Raw genomic sequence first — 10,680 nt, forward strand, 5'->3', positions numbered from 1 at the left:
CCTAATTTGATTGCTTCCCTCGGAATGAGGAACAACACCAACCAGAACCAAAACAAAGAAGACAGTGCCAATGTCGTTCACCATTTTACCTGTCCTGAGAGGATGTGCCAGTCCTCCAAAAAAACGTAAGTTGGACACACTTCTACAACGTTAAAAAGGCGTCTACAGGCCCATCGTAATAACGGAGCCATCCACCAAAACAACGTCGATCATCACAATCGAAAAACGACGACTCAGAAACTAGTGGAGAATACCAAATCCAATATCATCTGTACGGAGAAAAATCTCCACCGACTAATCATAGCAGAATCGTTCTGGATTTCATTACAAAGACCGACCCTGAACCACCAACTGGAAGCAGAAAGATCGTTCCCATCTTGTAGGCGGCCAATATCATCCAACACCGGAAGCGCAAATAAGTCATATAATGGCAACAATATTTCTTGAATCACGTCTCTCTCTCTCTCTCTCTCTCTCTCTCTCTCTCACTCCTCGGCCCCTCTCTGTTCCTTACCCTCCATCCATTCCCCGTTATCCGTATCCCCGCATCCCTATTTACGTTTTCGTTTGCTGCCAAACAACCAGCACACTTGGTTTTTGTTTCCATTGCAGTTCATCTAAAAAAAAAAAATTGGTTATAGTAAATCTTTATGTAATGTATTATTTTTGTATAACTTAAATTCAGTTAAAATATTTTGTTTTACTTCAATTTGATTGTATTGTATTTAAATGTATTTTTTAAATGTATTTGTTAATGTTTTTGGACGCTACAATTCCGTCCGCACCATGTAATAAAACACGAGTACACAAAGAAAATGTATGTCGTCTTAAAGAATCATAAGACCCCCACTGGTTAGTGCTAATTCCTTTACTGTTTCGACAGTTTCACGGCTTTATTACTCGCCCTTAGTAGCTGTTTTTCGGACTATCCTCGACGTTTGTTAGTGTTTATCATTGTGAAAGTTAAGTGGATACCATGACTCGACGCAAGAAGAAACGACCGCCGTCTTCTGGTTACTTCGCGGACAAAGCTCCCCCTCCAGCTTCGACTAGGCAACACTTGAACTACCAACCCACCCATCTTCCCCTTCGCCCTCCACCTCCTCCCCTTCCTTGCAAACCTCCCCTCCTCATCCTCAGAGGTCATCGGACTCTCGTCCTCCTCTTCCTCCTCCGTTCTACCCCAATCCCCGTCATCTTTTACCTCTTCCCCCTCCAATCTCCGACGCAAATGAGTACCCTCCATTACCGAAGTTTCGAGTGCTTCCTGCTGAAGGACGGACCCTGTATGCTGCAGTAGTGGCTCTTCAAAAGAACAACCCTAGCATCAATATCTCTGCACGGCCAAACCACAGAGGAGAATACACCATTACTCCAAAAGTCCGAGCAACAGTCGACCTCCTGAAGGACAACGCAGAATTTCAGTTACTAAAACCAAATGAGAAGCTAAACAAGGCCATCATCTGTAACTACCCAACAGCGTTCCCTCTTGATCCTCTTCTGGAGCTCCCCCATATTGTGAATGCAAAGAGGTGTTAAACCAGATACAAAACACCTTCACGGAAGATAGATACCACCTTCAGAGGACCAGTCCCGAGCCAAGTATGGCTTAAGACACAGGGATACTACCCCACAGAGGAATACGCGCCAGAGCCTCTCAGGTGCTACAGATGTCAGCGTTACGGTCATCATCAAGAACGTTGCAGAGGCCCTGCAATCTGCGCCATCTGAAGCAAGAAGCATGAAACGAAATTGTGTTTCGAGAAACTGAAAAAAAGGGGAACCTACAACACCCAAGCGCCCCAACTGTTCTGAACGTCATCATGCATGGTTCAAACGATGCAGTGCTCGATTATCCTGCACTGCACAGTGGAAAGCAAGAGCCAGCCTGTCAAAACTACCTCCTATAGCAACACCTGCACCTAGACCAACGACACCACCAGAGCCATGGGTAGAAACAACCAAACAAGTGGTTGCAGCAGCACCTGTTTTGTGTCACGATATAGGGACTCAAACTGAGCAGCCAACACCCCTCACCCCTCAATCTACTCCCGACCCAGAACCTCAAGCCTCTTCCCTTCCTCCTTAACCTACTCCTAATCCCGTCATCGAACCTCAAGCCTCAAGCCCGGAAATACGACAGCCACAGGTGCTTTTCACAACTTGAGACCTCCTTGGTGCCCTAACCAAAGCCGTTAAGATTGGGTGTAAAAAGCCAAATGGAATCGCAAACACTGGGAAAAAAAAGACCCTGAAATAGAGAGAAAAAAGGATTTTCTCATTGATACACGATCTGCTCGAAGAAATCTGCTACCCTCATTGCATTTCTCCCGCCGGGGATACCATCAGACAGCAGCTCCGAGACAAGTACTCTGATAGTGGTTAATCATTTGATTAGCAACTATCCCGTTTCTACCACTTAAAGCCTTCCTTTCCCCTTTTTTCGGCCGTCTCACGTCTAACGACCGAAATTTTTCAACTATCGCTCCAACTACCACTTAAACTCTTACTTCTATTTGTGTTGCGTTCTCTAAAACTCAAAATTCTTCATTTTCCTCCATCGATCCCTACCACTAAATGATCGATGCTCCTTTCTGTTTTTCAAAGTAAGTTAAATATGGTATTAAATCTCCATAGATTTTCTATTTTTCCGATTTTTCTCCCACAATAACTATTTCATTTTCCTTACTGGCTATCTACCACTTGCCAGGAATCGCTACTATAGCTCTTTCTCTTCAATTGACGGGTGCCTCAGGGCTCAAAGAGGTTTGTAACCTCGCCTGTTAACCTTTCATTTCACACCATTTCACTGGCACGCCCATCAATCACAAAAGGTTAAGTATATCTTAGTTTAACCAGACCACTGAGCTGATTAACAGCTCTCCTAGGGCTGGCCCGAAGGATTAGATTTTTATTTTTACGTGGCTAAGAACCAATTGGTACCCAGCAACGGGACCTACAGCTTATTGTGGAATCCGAACCACATTATAGCGAGAAATGAATTTCTATCACCAGAAACAAATTCCGCTTGTTCTTCACTGGCCGGTCGGAGATTCGAACTCCCGACCAACAGAGTGGTAGCTGAGAACGAAACCCGCTCACCCAGCGAGGAACTCATCAATCACAGATAAAGTAATCACCTTCATATCCTTCATTTCACCTGAACATCAAAAAATGACTTATGGGCTGCTCTATGAGCAAGAGCCCGTGCTGGCATAAAGCCAGCTTAGTCAAGAACAACAACAACAGAAAATGTAGTACACATTGAAGTGACGGAACAGCTGTGGTGATGTGTTCCCAGTAAATGGAACAAAGAGTTAATCTTCGTTTCTTTATTCATCAACTATACATTGAAGAAAGATTTAGAAAGTATTGTGAAACTAATAAAAAGTTGATCAATACCCAAAAAGCCATTGAATTCAACGAAATCTGCATACAAGAAAAAATTTGGCCCAAAATCATTAATTACTAATACTATTATTTTCCTTCATTCACATAGAAGATATGCCTTCAAGAATAGCATATTTTACTATTTACAGAATTGATACATTAGTTTTGTGTAATTTTCATTGGCTCCACAAAAAATATCTTTGCCCCACCTAGGCACCCCCACTGATGGAATGCCAGCTACACCACTGACTGGCGCTGCCTTGGAAAACTGAATGACAAAGGGAAGGGGGAGGGGGGAGGAGGAAAGGGGAAGTAGAGAGAGGGGAGAGGTTTGTGCTAACAGTCCGACTATCAGTTCTACTTTCTTCATGCGAACATTCACCCTCCAAACAGTCATGGGCGAACTGACAGTCATTAGTGTGGAGAGAGAATATACACACATATTTTCACATATTTAGAAAATTTGGTCGTCCAGTCCGTTAACTAGGAAGTCAAATTTCATGGTGGCTGGAGGAGATCCCACTATGGGGGACAGAATGTAATCGTCCTACCCCACTATCGTATGATATTGGGCGACAGAAAGCCGTTAGGGTACAAGGACCAGCCAGGATAGTAACTGGGCTGCTAGGCTGGCCCTTAGTCTTAACTATAAGATTCATAACCCTCTGAGCTCTGTGCTGGCTGTTATCTGCTTCTTGTAGATGTACCGCTGTCCTGTGCCCACTGCTGGGATCAAAATAGGGCACCTCTGCCACCAAGGTCGCTCTCACTCGGTGCCCAAACCTCAGAAGTGCAAGGTCGCTTCTCTGTCCTCCTCCCATTGGCCACGTGTCGGGACTTCTGCGGCCTGAATCCATCTTTTGCAAACGAGCTTCATGCACAGAAGCAATAAGGTACGTCTTGAAGTTGCAAGTCACGCCAAGTGTTCTTTTCCTCTTTCTAAATTTCTCTCAAGTTTCAGTATTTCCAACTTTTCATTCTCCCAGACAAAGTCCCTTTGTTTCCCACACCCTGGCACTCACATTTGCCATGACTTGTTCCAAGCCTAAATTACGGTTGTTTTGTGATAATAATTAGATCATTCTCACCATATTGTTACCATGTGCTAATTAAATCTAATTGATAATTCCCTCCATTGTGAATGATTAATTTCATGTGAGAGAAAGTCTTTGTGTAAATGAATGCTGACCTGGAATTCTTTTCCAGAATCCTGTTATCTGGCTCTTCATGTTCTGCCCCTGCCCTTGTGAAACAATTTCCTTAGAAGACTCAATTCCATCTTCTGACATCGACCGTCCACAAGTGTTAGGCCTCTCAGCGTTAATGTTGTGCTAATGTAAAATAATTTTATCAGCCAGTCTCACTTGAAGTGTTTTATAAGATTTGTATCAAACTCTTTGCAGGGCTGTAGCCTTTCAGATTTATTTATTTGCTAACTACAGTTACACTTTTTATTGCACACTGCATGTGCAATAAAAAGTGCAACTTGATTCCTGAACTGCCAGCCTGTCTGTATTAATTTCTAGTTGCAAATCTGTAAATAAAGTAATTTAATCTAACCGACTGGTTTGAAAGGAGACCTTCCCATTTTCTTTGAATAGATGTAATGTCAAGGTAAGTCATACTATTAATTACATTTATTGCTTATGTTCTGAGACCTAGGCGTTGGCCCCAAAGGCAAAATTACATTCAAAATTCAATTTAACTCTTCCAACCGGACTCAGAACATAACAGTGACGATCTCGCCAAGTTCCCAGTCAAATAGTAACGAGAATTAGCTTAGCTATTACTAGACTAGGAAGGGAGACGAACCGAGGAATAACGTAATTCGAAAAATAATTTTATTTCATTATTCGCAAGGCAAAAGATAAAGGGTGACAGAACCGAAGCTAAAGATGACAAGGTAAGGGTTATTATTATAATTGTTATAATATTAAGGATACATTAGGAACAGCTATATAGGAAAGAAGTGTTTCAAAAGAAGTAATTTGTAGCTGATTTTTAGTTATTACAGAATGAAGACAAGAGCGCCAAAAAAGTTCTTAAGTTAGCGACGCAGAATAACTGTCGAAATTTCGCTTTGTGAGAAGCAGAGTAGCAGCGGCGTTGTGACACCATAACACTGGTATTTACAATTTAAGAAGTGCAATACCAGGGATTTATTGCATGTGTTAGCCGTGAACAGTTACCTAAGTGTGTTGCTCGAAAACAGATACGGCTGAGGAAGTATACAATTCCTGTGTCGGTGAAGTGAATTTGAAAATTCGTTTTGTAGAAATGCCACGTGACAAATCTTAGCAGCATTTAGCGCATGCGCATTCCATTGTCTAACTCTCAATTCCAAGACTGCCAGATCCAGTTCAGATTTTTATTTTAATGTTTCAAATAACGTAAAGGCATCAACGATCTTTTAAGTTTAATCATTCGAGCCTGCATGTAGTCGCCAATAATTCGGTAAAAAAATTTTAGTGTTCTTTTCCCTAAATTTTAAATCACCGATCGAGTATTGTATGAGGTGCTTGACGTCACCAGTAGCCAACAGCCGTTCTCCCGCAAGCCCCGTTCTACTTCTCATCGTTCTCTTGCCGAGCGAAATCCCATTTCTTTTCGCCTAACGTAAAACCTAACGAAAAAATTTTGATAGTAAATTGAAAACCCTTTCTACCATATAACTCGTCATGACGGGTGCTAGGTATTAAATTACGTAAATTCCAAAAGTACATTTTTAAAAAGTAACAGCGTAATTTTTCAAAGTAAAATATTGAAAGAATGAATTAGAGTAAATTAAATAAATCAACGCATACGTTCCAATACAAATACGCTCTCAGAGAGAGAGAGAGAGAGAGAGAGAGAAACTCTAATATCCTTACCTCATCACCCGAGAAAGTTAATAAGGGCATAGTAATAATAATAAGTGAGTATTGGAAAATAAACCCATTAATTCATAAAGCCAAGGGTAATAAGCTTTTCCATTTATACACAAAACTTTGGTCTTTTCAGATCCCCAATCAATTCTTCCTTTTTGCTCATTCACACATAGTGTGCGAACTTGTATGGGCGCCCGTGTTCATTGTAATTGTCTCCAATACCTATTTTCATATTAAGCACTTCAGCCAGCAGAGTGAGCTCTTGTGCGTTTCGAAGAAAGAACGTACAACCATTTAATAACAGTACTAACTCTCGTGCACTAGTGGGTTTCCATTATCCAAGACTTGTGTATACCGCAAGCGCCAAATCACACATTCAGTGCAACACCAAAATCTTCCTTTCCTCACGTCAGGAAGTAGAATTCCTTTCCTTATGTCAGGGAGCAGCCACTAGTTCTTAGAACTAGCCGCCCACAACTGCAATCTAAAGGGTTTCCCTTTCCACTGTGCCACTAATCTGAGCCACTGCCAATGACTAGGTTACTGAAGTACTTGCTTTTCACTTTCCCTTTCACTCATTACTCGCGCTCTGCCTCGGGCAGAGTGCCATTTCCTTCAGTGCAGTTTGGTTGTACTGCCTCTTAGTGTTGTTCCCCGGAACACACCGGCACCCTAGTGCCACCAAGACATAGTCCTCACATCATAAGACACTGCACCTGTACCTGGGATACAGAGTGCCAACGACAGTTTATCTGCCCATAAGGACCCTTGCTCCTTCAGGATCACTCCACTTCATCAGTTTATCCTTCCATAAAGATCTTTACTCCTTCAGGATCACTCCATCAGTGTGACCTCTGCACGGCACACTCAGCCACAGTGCCACCTTACTAAGAAGGTGCCACTCCAACAAAGTGCCACCAAATAATTTCCCCTTAGACGTCTTAAAAGACTATAACCATGTCGTTAGAGCAATGCCAAGCCCTCATGCACATGGGCAAGGGTGCAGTTACACGGGACAGGAACTCACCCAGTGGGTGAAGGAACAGCTGGATGACATACTCCAGCAGGAAAGAGAAGAAAGAGAAGATCAGAGGAAGTATGAAGAAGCTAAGTTAAGGCAACAAGAGACCTAGCTCTCAAGGAAAAGGAGCTCGAGCTTGAAAAGGCTAACAAAGAAAGTGTCGAGGCTCTAGCTTCCCAGCAAGCTTCCAACCCCACACCTGCTGTGCCTAATGCTCTGATTCCTAAATGGACGGAGGATGAGCCCGAGGCATGGTTGGAGGAAGTAGAAGCACTCTTTGAGAACTACTCCACCACTGAGACGGAGAGGGCTGCACTGCTTGCCAAGCACATGGAAGGCAAAGCCAAAACCGGCCCCTGCTCACTGGACAAGCGTTCAGCATTCACACTTCACTGACTTACAGGAGAACTAGCTCAGGAATCAATTCATACCTTTCCAATCTTGAGCACACACCTTGTTACCACTCTTGCTTTACCTATTTTGCGATTACCTCTTCTGTCACCCTACAGTCATCCATATTTACTCATTATTACCTAACTTATCTGCTTCCATCCTTGCATCATCCACAGTAACATTCCTTGCTCATCTTCCTGGCTTTCATTTACCATCATAACCTTTCTCTTGTTCACATTCACTCTCAGCATTTTCTTCTTGCAAATCCTAATAAACTCTCTCATTAGTTTCTGCAATTTCTTTCCACTAATCCTAATCATCTCTGTACCATCCGCAAGCATCAGCCATCCCACAATCCGTTAACAACTTCCCTTTCTCAGACTTCTCATATCACTGTCTATAACGATATTAAACAGAAAGGTGACACTGTACCCCTGCCTCAGATTGAGTTTCGAACCAACTCAGTCACTCCCTCGTTTACATTTTAATAAGTGCTTCACTTTCCTTATTAAATCTATAATTGCTACCACCAACTTATCTTCCACATCGTAATTCCATAGCATTCTCCGCATTGCCCTTTCATAGATCACATCATAAGGTTTTTCGGGGTTCATTTTTCCCTTAATATAAAATTTCGCATACAGCACAGTAGCTATATTCATCAAACAAAAACCTAATATTAGAAACTCACAGCTCCTCCAAAATTAAATTTCCAGAAAATTATATACTGTATTCAACGCTAGCTTTCGTATGAATTCAGCATAACAGGGTATATCAGCGTGTGAACACGCAATAGCTTATGTATGAAATTGCAAGAGCTCTGAAGCACAAAGTTTCCTCTATTGTATGAAACCCTCTGACATCCAGCGCCGACCTGACAGACGAGCGGAAATGCATGAAGAGATGCTGGGGATGAGGCGGGAGCATCAAGAGGGAGACGCAGACATCAAAGTGTCATGATGCAGCTGCGAATGAGAATCTCTTCGGTGATTTGGGGATAATGACATGGGATATTCTCTCTCCTATTGTAGATGTAAAGACGTCAGGATCAGCCTGAATCCCTTAGCAACCTATAATGAAATGAAAAGGGGCCGGTGATGCTGAACACAATTTTGTGTACGGCTGATAAACGATCTTGTCTAATAAACGAAGATATATCACCTCCGGCAGTGAACGATCACATCTCGATTGGCTCTCATATTGATGGAATGACAGGTTTCAAGGCAATATGCTCCAGTAATTGAAAATGAATAATGTAAAAGATGTGTAAAAGAACGAAGGGGATAAATTCTGCCCTCACGATAACAACAGGAAAAGATGCAAGTAAAGAAAATTAATATAATCACTTGCTATGAAATTAATGTCTTTGTGTCTACCTACAAAAGAATTAAGTAACGACTCCAATTCCAAATGACTCACCTATAAAGGAGAAGCAAATGATAAAAACGTCTTCCAGAAAGATAAATGTTAAATAATAAAAAAATAACATTTTGGCATAACTTCACGAACCGAGTTAGTTTAAATAGCTGAGATTCATAATTAAGGCTGGAATTTAATTTTGTGGATCATGTTTGAGAAACAGCACACACACACACACACACACACACACACACACACACACACACACACACACACACACACACACATATATATATATATATATATATATATATATATATATATATATATATATATATATATATATATATATATATATATATATATATATATATATATATATATATATATATATATATACTGTACATACACATATATCTAAAATACAGATTTACTGGAACTTGAATCAACATTTTATTGCAAATAATGTAGTTTTGAGGCCGCAAAAGCCCCATACTCTGGCTATCAAAAAAAAATTAATACAGTTACTTGGAAAACATACATACCAAAATACAAATAAAACAAACAGAAATCAGAAGTAACAGCCAATAACTGCTGTTCATTTTTATTTCTTAATTTTAGTTCTGATGTCCTCTGACTGTTTTTTCTTAGTCTGGATGTTTTCCAGGTAACTGTATTCTATTCTTTCGATCGCCTGATTGTGGGGTATGTTACCGCCTCGAAACGAGTTTTAATAAAATGTTGTCTCAAGGGCTGGTCTACCTATTCTTTATTCAGCCAGGCTTCCCACGCAATTCTTCCTTTGCATATATATATATATATATATATATATATATATATATATATATATATATATATATATATATATATATATATATATATATATATAAATATATATATATATATATATATATATATATATATATATATATATATATATATATATATATATATATATATAAATGGACGTAAATGTCTACTGTCAATCCTGTACGATCGCAGAGACATGTGTTCGAATCCTGGTATTATATATAATTCCGTCAGGGTTTAAGAACAATGACTTTGTCTGTAAGGATTATTTGTGGTTTAATAACTTTGAAAATGCTTAATCCTTACATCTAAATCGTTGCTCGATTGGCCGATATAAAAAGAGGGGCAGTCCAAACATAGAATTTTATATATTATTATGTTGTTATTTTCCTGAGGGCTATTTTGTATTAACATCCCTTTTAGTGTGTTATTATAGGAAAAAACGAGGTTGACATTAAAAGCTTTTAACAATGGTTTTCTTTTCAAAACCACTAAAATAAGGCAAGCTAAGAATGTTCTTAGGGGTTTCTTTCTCCATGTTACTTTCACTATAAAACTTCTTGTGGCCTTTAGTAAACAAATAACTAGTATATGTGAAGGATAACATAAATCTGTCCCTATTTTCCTTATGTATTCGATTTCTTGATCCAAATACTGGGGACTGACAATGAGCAATATTTTTAAAAGCTTAGAGGAAAAAATGGATATTTGGTTTTAAGGTGATGGCCTGAATAAAATTGGACATAAGTTAAGTTGTTGGTTGGTTTCCCATAAATACTGAATTTGCGTTGAAATGGTTCTCAGTGTATTAAAACATATAAGAAAGGCAGGCAATTATCT

The sequence above is a fragment of the Macrobrachium rosenbergii genome, chromosome 39 (genome assembly GCF_040412425.1).
Source record: "Macrobrachium rosenbergii isolate ZJJX-2024 chromosome 39, ASM4041242v1, whole genome shotgun sequence".
In the NCBI taxonomy this organism is placed as follows: Eukaryota; Metazoa; Arthropoda; class Malacostraca; order Decapoda; family Palaemonidae; genus Macrobrachium; species Macrobrachium rosenbergii.